Genomic DNA, 11,469 nt, shown 5'->3' with positions numbered 1-11,469 from the left:
TCTTCAACAAAAAAGCTTCAAAAATAGACTCCAACAAGAGACTGCTGAATTGGAATTAATTTGCAAACTAGATACAATTAATTTAGGCTTGAATAAAGACTGGGAGTGGATGTGTCATTACACAAAGTAAAACTATTTCCCCTTGTTTATTTCCCCCCTACTGTTCTTGTCAACTGCTGGAAATGACCCACCTTGATTATCACTACAAAAGGTTCCCCCACCCGCCCGTCTCTGACCACCTTGCTCTTGTTGGGATCTGCTTTCAGTCCCACTGGGTCTGAGCAGATGTCCAAGGGGCGTCACCTCATGCTGTCTGAGTTGCATTTTTTATGAGTTGAGTTTTATGTTCTTGTCCCTGCATTGCTATAGAAAAGCTTGTAGTTTTCTGTCATAGCCTCATTCACTTTCTGTATCATTGCTTCCTTCACCTACAACAAGGATATACTCTGCAGTTATTTTCACCTGGGGCAGTCCTTCCAACACATGGGTGAATCTGTTCTGGAACACCTCTGGGGCTGGGCTTAGGCTCATCTGCATGCACAGCCATCTGTAGTGACCAAATGGTGTTGCAAAGGTGGTCAGCATGCTGGACTCTCGATCCAAGCTTATGTGCCAAAACCCATTCCTCTCATAACAGACTGTAAAGATTCTGGCTTTGGAGAGCTCTAGCAAGATGAGTCTTCACTTGTGGGCAGTGGATAGTGGCATCTTTTCAATACCCAGTTCAGTGGCTTTGGGCTTGTGCAGATGTGTAATTTGCCTGATGGCTTTTTTACCACCTCATGCTGCTTACCCAGGGTGTACTGGCTTCTGCAGGTGCTACGATATCTCTACTCTGCAGATCTTCAAGCTCCTTGCGTGCGGGACTATGTAGGGCTACCAGAATTTTCCTTTGTGGTAAGCACACAGGGTCCAGTTTGGGGGTCTACTTCCAGTTGTAGCTTTCTTTTGAGGCACTCATCTCCTTTGAAACCATCCCCATATGCTCTTGAAATTGTCTGCATTGTCCAGGAGACTCCATTTTTTGCTTCTTGCACCAGAGCTATAAAATTCTGATGCTGCACCCTGATCAGATTCATGGTTTGTATCGCTGTCTTCCCCAACAGGGGTCTGTGGTTCTTACTGTCCACCACCACAAACTTCAGTTGGTATTGTTATTTTTTGGGTTAATTATTACGAGATCACATTATCCTATGGGCTGCATTAGGCTCTCATTGTACGTTATTAACTCACACCTGCTCTTTGTGATGGGTGTGGTGGAATCCAATTCATTATGAAGAATCATACTGCAGGAGGTCCTGCTATCCGACAGAAATCACACAGTGTTTCCACATTAACATTGTTGCATGCATGGAGGTTGGTGTTTTCTCTTGTTGCCTTCCTGTCCCAATATGCTCTGGGACTTAAGGAGAGAGTCAGGATATCATCACTGCTGTCCGATGTGCCCTTCCCCTCTTGTAAAATCTTTCTGGGACCTTCCTTTGCTCTTGCCCACACTGATAACATTGTTCAACTTGCCACATTCCTTGCAATGTTGTCTTAGTGCAGGGCACTTCTCCTTTACTCACTCATGCTGTCTCCCACAGTATAGGGTGCCAACTTGATAATATTTAAAAACCAGACACGCCAGCAGGAGTGCTGGAACCTCCCCGTTCTGCCTCTTCCCCCCAAGGCTCCAACCCTGCCCCACCTCTTCCCCCTGAGGCACCATGCCTTCCCCTGCCTCTTCCCCCTTGAGGCCCTGCCCCACCTCTTCCCCTGAGGCTCCACCCCCATCCACTCCTCTTCCCCCGCCTCACTCGCTGCTTTTCCCCTCCCATCCCCCACCATGATACAGCTTAGTAGATCTGACTGCCAGTTCATCTTTTCGACCAGACTTTCCAGTCAAAAACCAGGCACCTGGCCACCTTACCACAGTAACACATCTCACTGTGGGTGTGGAGCCCCCTGCCCACCTGCTCTCCTTTGCTCTTGTCTCACTTCATGGACTTCAGGAGAGCTGGCTGTATTTCAAGGAATCCCTGTTAAGGGTTACAGGGACAAACCATCCCGATGAGTCGAAAGAATAGTAAATATGGCAGGCGACCAGCTTGGCTTAACGGTGAAATCCTAGCGGATCTTAAACATAAAAAAGAAGCTCACAAAAAGTGGAAGGTTGGACATATGACCAGGGAAGAGTATAAAAATATTGCTCGGGCATGTAGGAATGAAATCAGGAGGGCCAAATCGCACCGGGAGCTGCAGCTAGCACGAGATGTCAAGAGTAACAAGAAAGGTTTCTTCAGGTATGTTGGCAACAAGAAGAAAGCCAAGGAAAGTGTGGGCCCCTTACTGAATGAGGGAGGCAACCTAGTAACAGAGGATGTGGAAAAAGCTAATGTGCTCAATGTTTTTTTTTTGCCTCTGTCTTCACTAACAAGGACAGCTCCCAGACTGCTGCGCTGGGCATCACAACATGGGGAGTAGATGGCCAGCCCTCTGTGGAGAAAGAGGTGGTTAGGGACTATTTAGAAAAGCTGGACGTGCACAAATCCATGGGGCCGGACGAGTTGCATCCGAGAGTGCTAAAGGAATTGGCAGCTGTGATTGCAGAGCCATTGGCCATTATCTTTGAAAACTCGTGGCGAACGGGGGAAGTCCCAGATGACTGGAAAAAGGCTAATATAGTGCCAATCTTTAAAATAGGGAAGGAGTCAGCCTCACCTCAGTCCCCGGAAAAATCATGGAGCAGGTCCTCAAGGAATCAATCCTGAAGCACTTACATGAAAGGAAAGTGATCAGGAACAGTCAGCATGATTTCACCAAGGGAAGGTTATGCCTGACTAATCTAATCGCCTTCTATGATGAGATTACTGGTTCTGTGGATGAAGGGAAAGCAGTGGATGTATTGTTTCTTGACTTTAGCAAAGCTTTTGACACGGTCTCCCACAGTATTCTTGTCAGCAAGTTAAAGAAGTATGGGCTGGATGAATGCACTATAAGGTGGGTAGAAAGTTGGCTAGATTGTCGGGCTCAACGGGTAGTGATCAATGGCTCCATGTCTAGTTGGCAGCCGGTATCAAGTGGAGTGCCCCAGGGGTCGGTCCTGTTCAATATCTTCATAAATGATCTGGAGGACGGTGTGGATTGCAGTCTCAGCAAATTTGCGGATGATACTAAACTGGGAGGAGTGGTTGATACACTGGAGGGCAGGGATAGGATACAGAGGGACCTAGACAAATTGGAGGATTGGGCCAAAAGAAATCTGATGAGGTTCAATAAGGATAAGTGCAGGGTCTTGCACTTAGGACGGAAGAACCCAATGCACAGCTACAGACTAGGGACCAAATGGCTAGGCAGCAGTTCTGCGGAAAAGGACCTAGGGGTGACAGTGGACGAGAAGCTGGATATGAGTCAACAGTGTGCCCTTGTTGCCAAGAAGGCCAATGGCATTTGGGACTGTATAAGTAGGGGCATTGCGAGCAGATCGAGGGACGTGATTGTTCCCCTCTATTCGACATTGGTGAGGCCTCATCTGGAGTACTGTGTCCAGTTTTGGGCCCCACACTACAAGAAGGATGTGGATAAATTGGAGAGAGTCCAGCGAAGGGCAACAAAAATGATTAGGGGTCTGGAACACATGATTTATGAGGAGAGGCTGAGGGAACTGGGATTGTTTAGTCTGCAGAAGAGAAGAATGAGAGGGGATTTGATAGCTGCTTTCAACTACCTGAGAGGTGGTTCCAGAGAGGATGGTTCTAGACTATTCTCAGTGGTAGAAGAGGACAGCACAAGGAGTAATGGTCTCAAGTTGCAGTGGGGGAGGTTTAGGTTGGATATTAGGAAAAACTTTTTCACTAGGAGGGTGGTGAAACACCGGAATGCATTACCTAGGGAGGTGGTAGAATCTCCTTCCTTAGCAGTTTTTAAGGTCAGGCTTGACAAAGCCCTGGCTGGGATGATTTAATTGGGGATTGGTCCTGCTTTGAGCAGAGGGTTGGACTAGATGACCTCCTGAGGTCCCTTCCAACCCTAATATTCTATGATTCTATGACTTCTGGGCGTGCTGTGCCTCCTAGGGCTTTCATCCTTTCTCTTGAGGCTTCTGCTGCACGTCTCAAGTCCAAGCATCTGTTTAACCTGAGATCCCCTTCCCAGAGCAGTTGCTCCTGCAGATGGTGCTCCAAGTGCTGCAGACTATCTTCTCCCAAATTTGGAAGTCTGACAAGTTCCCAAAATTGTATGTAGCAGCCTGTGTGTGTAAGGCAGTAACATTGGGGTCTATCCCCACCCCTTCGGACTGGTCTCTAGTGCAAAACCTGGGTCACACCACAGCTCCATTCTGCTTTGGGAAGCAATAGTTGCACAGGGCTCCTAGGATTGATGTGAGACTGGTGAGCTTCAACCCTGATGCTGAGCTCTCTGCCTGGCTCCCCAGGAAGGTTAAATAATCATTTTATGTCCCTGTTGCTGTCGTCCCACTGCATGGCCAGGTCTGTGTACAGCTCAACCTCCTCCTTCCACTGGGTCCATTGCTGGGCGAGGTTTGTGTCTGAAAATCCGGGACTCTGGGGGCTTCAGACCCAGTTCCATGGCTCCCACTGCAGGGAAGTTGCTGCTCTGATGCTGCCACCATATTTCATTAGCAAAGAGACTTGCTGAATGCAGGTGAAGTTGGACAAGTGGGACTTTTTTAAACCCTGTGTATTGCTCTGCCCATGTTGCTGAGTTGCCTCTAGCCTAACTGCACCAGTTTCCTGTTCCTCTGGTGTCCCATCGATAATAGTCTCTCCAGGAAACATGGTCCCACTGACTCCAGTTCCCCTGATCATGATAAGCAGAGTTTGTTTGATCTGAAGCTGGCCAAGCACAAGCAATTTGCCTCCAGTGTCCCTTCCATGTGGGGACACTGGAGGCAAATGTCCCGATTTTATAGGGACAGTTCCGATATTTGGGGCTTTTTCTTATATAGGCTCCTATTACCCTCCACCCTCTGTCCTGATTTTTCACACTTGCTATCTGGTCACCCTACTTCCATGGTGCCCAAGAACTAGGGTTCAGCCATGCTAGTGATCCTGGGTGCAAGAGGGAGGAGGGGCACAGGTGGCTTTCGACCACTTTTCCATCCCCTGATCCTTGGGCTGCCTGGGGCTGACTTGCCTCAGGGCTGATGCCAGTTTGTAACGGCCCCTAAGGGATTGTTATATCAACAGGGATTGCTGGAACATGGCACACCCTGGCCACAACCTCAGCCATCCGCTCCCATCACCAGCACAGCCCCGACCCTGGGAAGTCAAGGACGAGGGTGGCATAGGGATGGCTACACTAGCTTTATACCACCCAAGGATTCCCCATGCCACAGGACTCCCGAGCTGCCCTGCTAGGGCAGCTTTAAGTTGCACTGAGGATTAAGCTGAGGATTTGTCCCTTAAGGAATGGCCTGGTGGCTTTCACAGTGTAATTAATGAATGGCACATCAATCATTAGAATGGGCCAGATCACTGACTGGCTCCAGCCATTGCAGATTTATCCAGTTCATTTCAAGCAAAGCTACGCTCCCCCTCATGCCGTTCACATAGCCTAGAAAACTCAGCTCCGGCACAACACCCTGTATTTCCCACAGGAGTCGGCCATGACCGCAGCACAAGGAGATCGGAGAGACTTGCTCAAGGTCATGCAGTGAGAGGGAGAGGCTGAGCTTGCTTTAACTAGGTATATTGAGCAAGCCCTTCAGTTGGTGTCAATCTATGTAACTCCACTGAATTGGTACTAAGAATCTAAAGAGGGAGTTGGAAAAAATAACAACTGAGCACAGCAAGAGCTGACAGGAGTGGGAGAAGATTGCAAGTGACTGGTGCTCCCAGATAGCACCACTTGCACAAAGGAAGTAACAACTCTCAACCAATGAAACACCCAGTTACAAACATGACATAACCACTGCACATTCCCATTGGCTGATCATACCCTGATGAGAGGACACAATTTCTGGCAGCTTCTGGAGCTATCTATCTCAAATAACCCTTTCTTGGCTGTCCATTTAAAACTACATTCAGCTTAGAGGCTCAGGGCTGTGCTGGCTTGCTCACCTCTGAGATAAGGATGGCTGCTGGGTGTTACAGTGGAAAGACAAATTGTCAGAGTACTGAGGAAGCAACACAACTGGCTCTGCAGCACTAAGCACAGGGGTGATTTTTCCTTCAGACTGAAACATTTGTATGCTGTTGGCAAGCTGCCAGTGACAGAGTCCTGCATTTCATTATATAAACAGAAAGTAAAGTTGATTGCAGAATAGCACAGCAAAGAAGAGACTGCAGGGCAGTTGTGGTGGGTCATTTTCATGAGCAAACATACCCCCCCCCCCAAGGCATTGGTTAGCTATGCTGTATAATCCTGTCAGAGTCTGACTGTCTCATGACAAGCACACCTCCTTTTGGTCCAACTTTGCCAGAAAGATTCTCTTAGATTATAATGTGCGGCTTAATTTAAAAGGCAAGGGGATGTGATGGGGGTGGTGATCAATGCCAGTATTGCAATGTCAGCATGAGCCCTATCTCATTTGTCATGAAGGATTGCAGGGGATATGCTGGTCAGTCGCCTATAGGTTCTACCCAGTCATGTCAGAAATGCTGGTCAGAGAGCAGTATTACAGGAATACAATCTGCATGTGTGTGTGGTTGGGGCTGGGGGGGGGTGTGTGGTATTGTTAGGTACTCACCGACAGCACCTGGCTCTAAGCAAGCTGAAACGCTGGTCACAGGAACCCAACAGGTATCAAGCTGATGACCAGGAGTGGAGAGGTATCCAGCCCCATAGAGAAGTATCCTGGACCATCTGAAATGCTAGTTCTAAAGAGCATGCAGGCACTGAGTGGATGGTGGGAGGCAGGGGACACTCACCCCCAGACATACCTTTCATAGACCAACACGTGGGCAGCTGGGCCTAGTGGTCGGAGTCATGGGCAGCCCAGCCTAGTGGCTGGAGCAGGAATCGAGCAGGGCCAGAAACGAGGTAGGCATAGAAACAATCTGTGATACAGTTGCAAGTCCTCTGTTGCTCATAGGGAGGTGGAGCTGGGTGGTCCCAGGCTCAGCTGCTCACAGGCAGCAGGTGAAGCTTTCCCTTGGGGAGGCTAGCCCCTGCCCCACCTCTTCCAACAGAGACCCCGCCTCTTCTGGCTGAGGCCACGACCCTGCTTGCTACTCACAGCCCCCTCATGGCCCCAGCTGGGGGGGGGCTGAGAGCTTGGTTAGGGTCATGGGGGGTGCTGAGAGCTCAGCCCCAGCTGGGGTCGAGCTCACAGCCTCAGCTGGGACTGTGGTGGAGCTCTCACTCCTGAGCCCCACCCCTGTTCCCCTGCAGCCCCATCCCCCATTCTGCCTGGGGTCCCACCCCCATTTCATCCTTCCCCGCAGCCCCGCCTCCATTCCGCCCCCACTCCACCTCCTCCCCTGAAACCTCTCGCCTTGGCTGCTTCTTTTCCCCCCGGCTGCAGGCCTGAGACCAGAAAAACTCCATGGCTGGGAGCGAGAGCTCCTTCAATCCCGGGGCTGTGGCAGAGAGAGATTTTTCTGGGACCCCCAAATTGGCCGGGGTCCCTGGGCATGGGCTCCGTGGGGTAATCCACCACTACCTTTCCCCTTGCAGCACAAGGTTTGGGGAGGCTTAGTCCATTACACACTGCCCATGCAGCTGCTAGCCCTAATTCTTGACAATACCTACTTGGGGCCATCTGAAATGCTGATTGTGGGGAGGGCTGCAGGCCCCAAGTTGATGTTAGAGTTCTAGAGACTTGCACCCCCAAAGTGCTGTCACAATGAAGCTCTTAGTTACTTTGAAGCACAGAATTTTTTATTTGACCTGATGGTCTGTTTCATTTTTGTAACCATTTTACTGAAGATCTGATGTCAGTTCTATGCTGTATACATTTTTATTCTCATAAGCAAGATATTTCTGTATTCTGCACTCTTTTTAGGCTGACCTGATTCTTAGGTGAGGGAATAAACATTTTTTAAAAGTGTTTCTGGTATATTTCATGAATTTGGGATGCTTATGAGGGACAGAGCTCAAAATCCTGGTCTGATCAGCGCTCCACCCCTACTATAGTTATGATGACTAGAATATGTTTACTTGGAATACACTAGATTCCACTAGTTCAGCCACTAGGTGTCTCTGTGCTATGTAGGGTTCGAGACAAGGTGTAGTTTCTGGTAAATGGGACAGACAAAGCTGGAATTCAAGCTGTGTGAAAGCCTGTATGTTTATGTATGTACTTTCTAGCTGTTTTTTTTAATAAATACCTTCTGTTTAAGACAGTACATCATTCAATATATCATGACAATGGCAAATTCCCACACTGGATCATTAGTGGTATGTTGCTTTTCATTTATTTTAATTTTGTTTGCAATTCTCCAAAAAGTAAGAGAGTGTGTGTGTGTGTGTGTGCGCAAGCAGGGGCGGTGGAAACAGAGGGGCAGAACAAGAAGTATAAGAGGCGGGCCCTTCAGCTCAGTTGAGGGAGAGCCAGGGAAGGAGGCAGACATCTCTAGTCCACTGCAGGACACTGGCCCCACTACCGAGCTGTGTAGTGCCCTGACCCCGGAGGAGACAGAGTGTAGAGAGGCGCTTCTGGGACTGCCATCTGCTGTTTACCCCGAGGAGACTGAGGACCCACAGACTACAGAGCCACACCAACAGAAGGTGGTAGGAAGTAGCACAGGGGAACCAGACATTAGTATGGTCATGCTATTGCAATATGAGTCAGCATGTTTTGATAGGATCCCCGCTGACCCAGTGGCGGAATAACCCACCACTGTTAGGACCTTGGGCTGGGACCTGATGGAGCAGGGTGGGCCTGGGTCCCCCTGCCACCAACTCTCTGCCCCAGGGTGGCGGCCTACTCTCCCTAGGCTGGAAGACCTGTGCATTGTTTGCTGTCTGCCCTAGCCAGAAGGCTGGGCTAAAGACTGCTTGTTCCCTGACCCTGCCTAGAGGGCCAGAGTAGTAACTAATGACGATTTTGCTGCCCGACGCAGGAAGGCAGAGTGGTTTCCCTCCGAGGATGACAGGGAGGAACCATGACCACTACAGTGTGTATGTGTAAATAAGTTCACTTATTCCTCAGCTCCATATAAGAATATGTATAGATCTCCTTTGTACCTTTCCCAGACCTGAAGAAATGCTCTGAGCAGCTCAAAACCTTGTCACTCTCACCAACAGAAGTTGGTCTAGTAAAAGGTATTACCTCCCCCACCTTGTCTCTCTAATTTCCTGGGACCAACCCAGCTATACATTAGCTCTCCTTTGACAGCTTCTACATCTCTGATATGGTTCTTGATTGTTGTAGGACCATCTCTTGTTGGGGAGAAAAAGAAATCTATCCGAAGCAGAGTAATTATGGAGAAGGCTGCAACCAGCTTATTATGAAGCTCTAGTGTAAGCCTATAACTTTGTTTTGGAAAATTGTTCTAACCTGAAAACTGCACGGTTGACAATGAAGGCTGTGTGTAATGATAATACTTTATTTTTCCACCAGTGATCTCAAAGCACTTATCCACTTTTACAGATGGGGAAATGGAGGCACAGAAAGGGGAAGTGACTTGCCCAAGGTCACCTAACAGACCAGGAATAGAAGCCAAGTGTCCCAAGTCCTGGGCCTGTGCTCTGTCCACGAGGCCACACTGCTTCCCAGTGTCCAAGGATCCCCCACTACAGAGGGAGAATCCTCCAGTGTTTGGATACTCCAAGCTTAGGGCTGTTTTGTGTTGAGGCACCTGCAAAAAGCAGCCCTGTCATGTCAGAGATTATTGATGGATTTGTTTGGCACCTGGGTTTCTGGTTATATGGGCAGGGTACTTTGATTATGTCCTTTACTCTTCATTTCCTTGCATTGAAGTCCTGGGGTTTTGTAAACGATGGGCTAGGTACGCGCACTGTTGTCACTTAGCAACCTTAGCTAGGCTTTGAAATTAATGTGTTTGGTTTTCGAATAGGAAAACAGAGTGGGCTATCACACAGTCTAGAGGAGTATAACACAGTTCGGTCAGGTGGTTAAAACATGATTTTGGTCTCATCTGCAAAGGCCAGCCATCCACTCTGTCAAAGCTCTACTTTATCATATCACGGTCAGCTGCCATAGTAACAATTTTGGGGTCAGCTAGGCTTAAATGATGCCGGAGTCTTGGGGGTTTCTGTTGCCACCCATATGCTGCAGGTGCATTAAACAGCTGGGGGAAGCTTTGCTGTAATGAAGCCTGAAGTTCTGAATGCCTTGATTCACTTGCCCCAGCCAAAATGCTTGCTGCCAAGTTTTATAACCCAGCACAGCTGGCTACAGGCTGACTGAGCAGGTTTTTGTTATCCAGAAAGCTCTACCTCTGCCGACCTGAGACTGCCTCCAGCACATAGGCAGCAGTGGCAGCTTGTCCTGAGAAACATTCCTCTTTCTATCCAGACTCCCAGCAGTGGCTGAAAAATGCTATGCTCCTGAGTTTACCCTGTCGCTCCTCCTGCTTCATTAATGACAGCCGCATCAGAGGTGTCTCCAATGTCCCAAATGCTTCCACCAGGAACCAAAATGGCAGATGCATCAAATTTATTACATTGAGACGCTCGTTGTATGCAGTGTTGTTGTGGCCATGTCAGTCCCAGGATATTGGAGACACAAGGTGGGGGAGGGAATATCTTTTATTGGACCAACTTCTGTTTGTGAAAGACACACGCTTTGGAGCTTACACAGAGCTCTTCTTCAGGTCTGGGAAACTTACTCCCTTGAAATATGTATCAACTACTTATGCTACACAATCTGTTCCACCTTGTATTTTGCTGTGAGAGCCTTAGTACCTGCAGAAGATCTCTTTGTAGCTCAAAAGTACGTCTCGCTCACCAACAGAAGTTGGTCCAATAACAGGTATTCCCTTCCCCACCTTGTCTCTCTAACATCCTGGCACCGACAGCAACAACAACACGGCATACTGCATCCCAGTGTTTACCGTCAGTCTCATTTCCTGCCTCCATCACTTCAAATTCTTGCTGCTGAGATCTCTTCCCAGCCAAGTGCAGAGGCATAATGCAAACTGGCAGATTCATGCTGACATTGTGAGCTACAGCTGCCGGACACTATTGATAACCTGGGAAATTTCCCATCAGATGCCATTTATCACTTTCACAGCCTGCTGCTTCATGCAAGCTATTTGTTGTCAGTTTCTCAGTCTGGCTGCATGCAGGAGCCCAGAAAGATTTCTATTTGAACTAGGGGAGAATCTATGAAGATATATCTGAAGTAGGGGAAAGGACAGGGGAGGAGATTTCCTTATGAGAAAGGGCTATTTCTTGTTATAAACTGCCTTCCTACTGGAGGTCACAACTTCTCCTCTCTGTGACAAAATAAGGCAGTTCCCCCTCTCGGGCTCAAACTCACACCTGCTGTCTGTTGGAAACACACCCATTGTATCCCCCTGTTGTCTCTCCTCTTAGAGCTTATATATATATATA

This window comes from Caretta caretta, chromosome 8 (assembly GCF_965140235.1).
Source record: "Caretta caretta isolate rCarCar2 chromosome 8, rCarCar1.hap1, whole genome shotgun sequence".
Classification (NCBI taxonomy): Eukaryota; Metazoa; Chordata; order Testudines; family Cheloniidae; genus Caretta; species Caretta caretta.
This window is presented reverse-complemented; position numbering follows the sequence as displayed.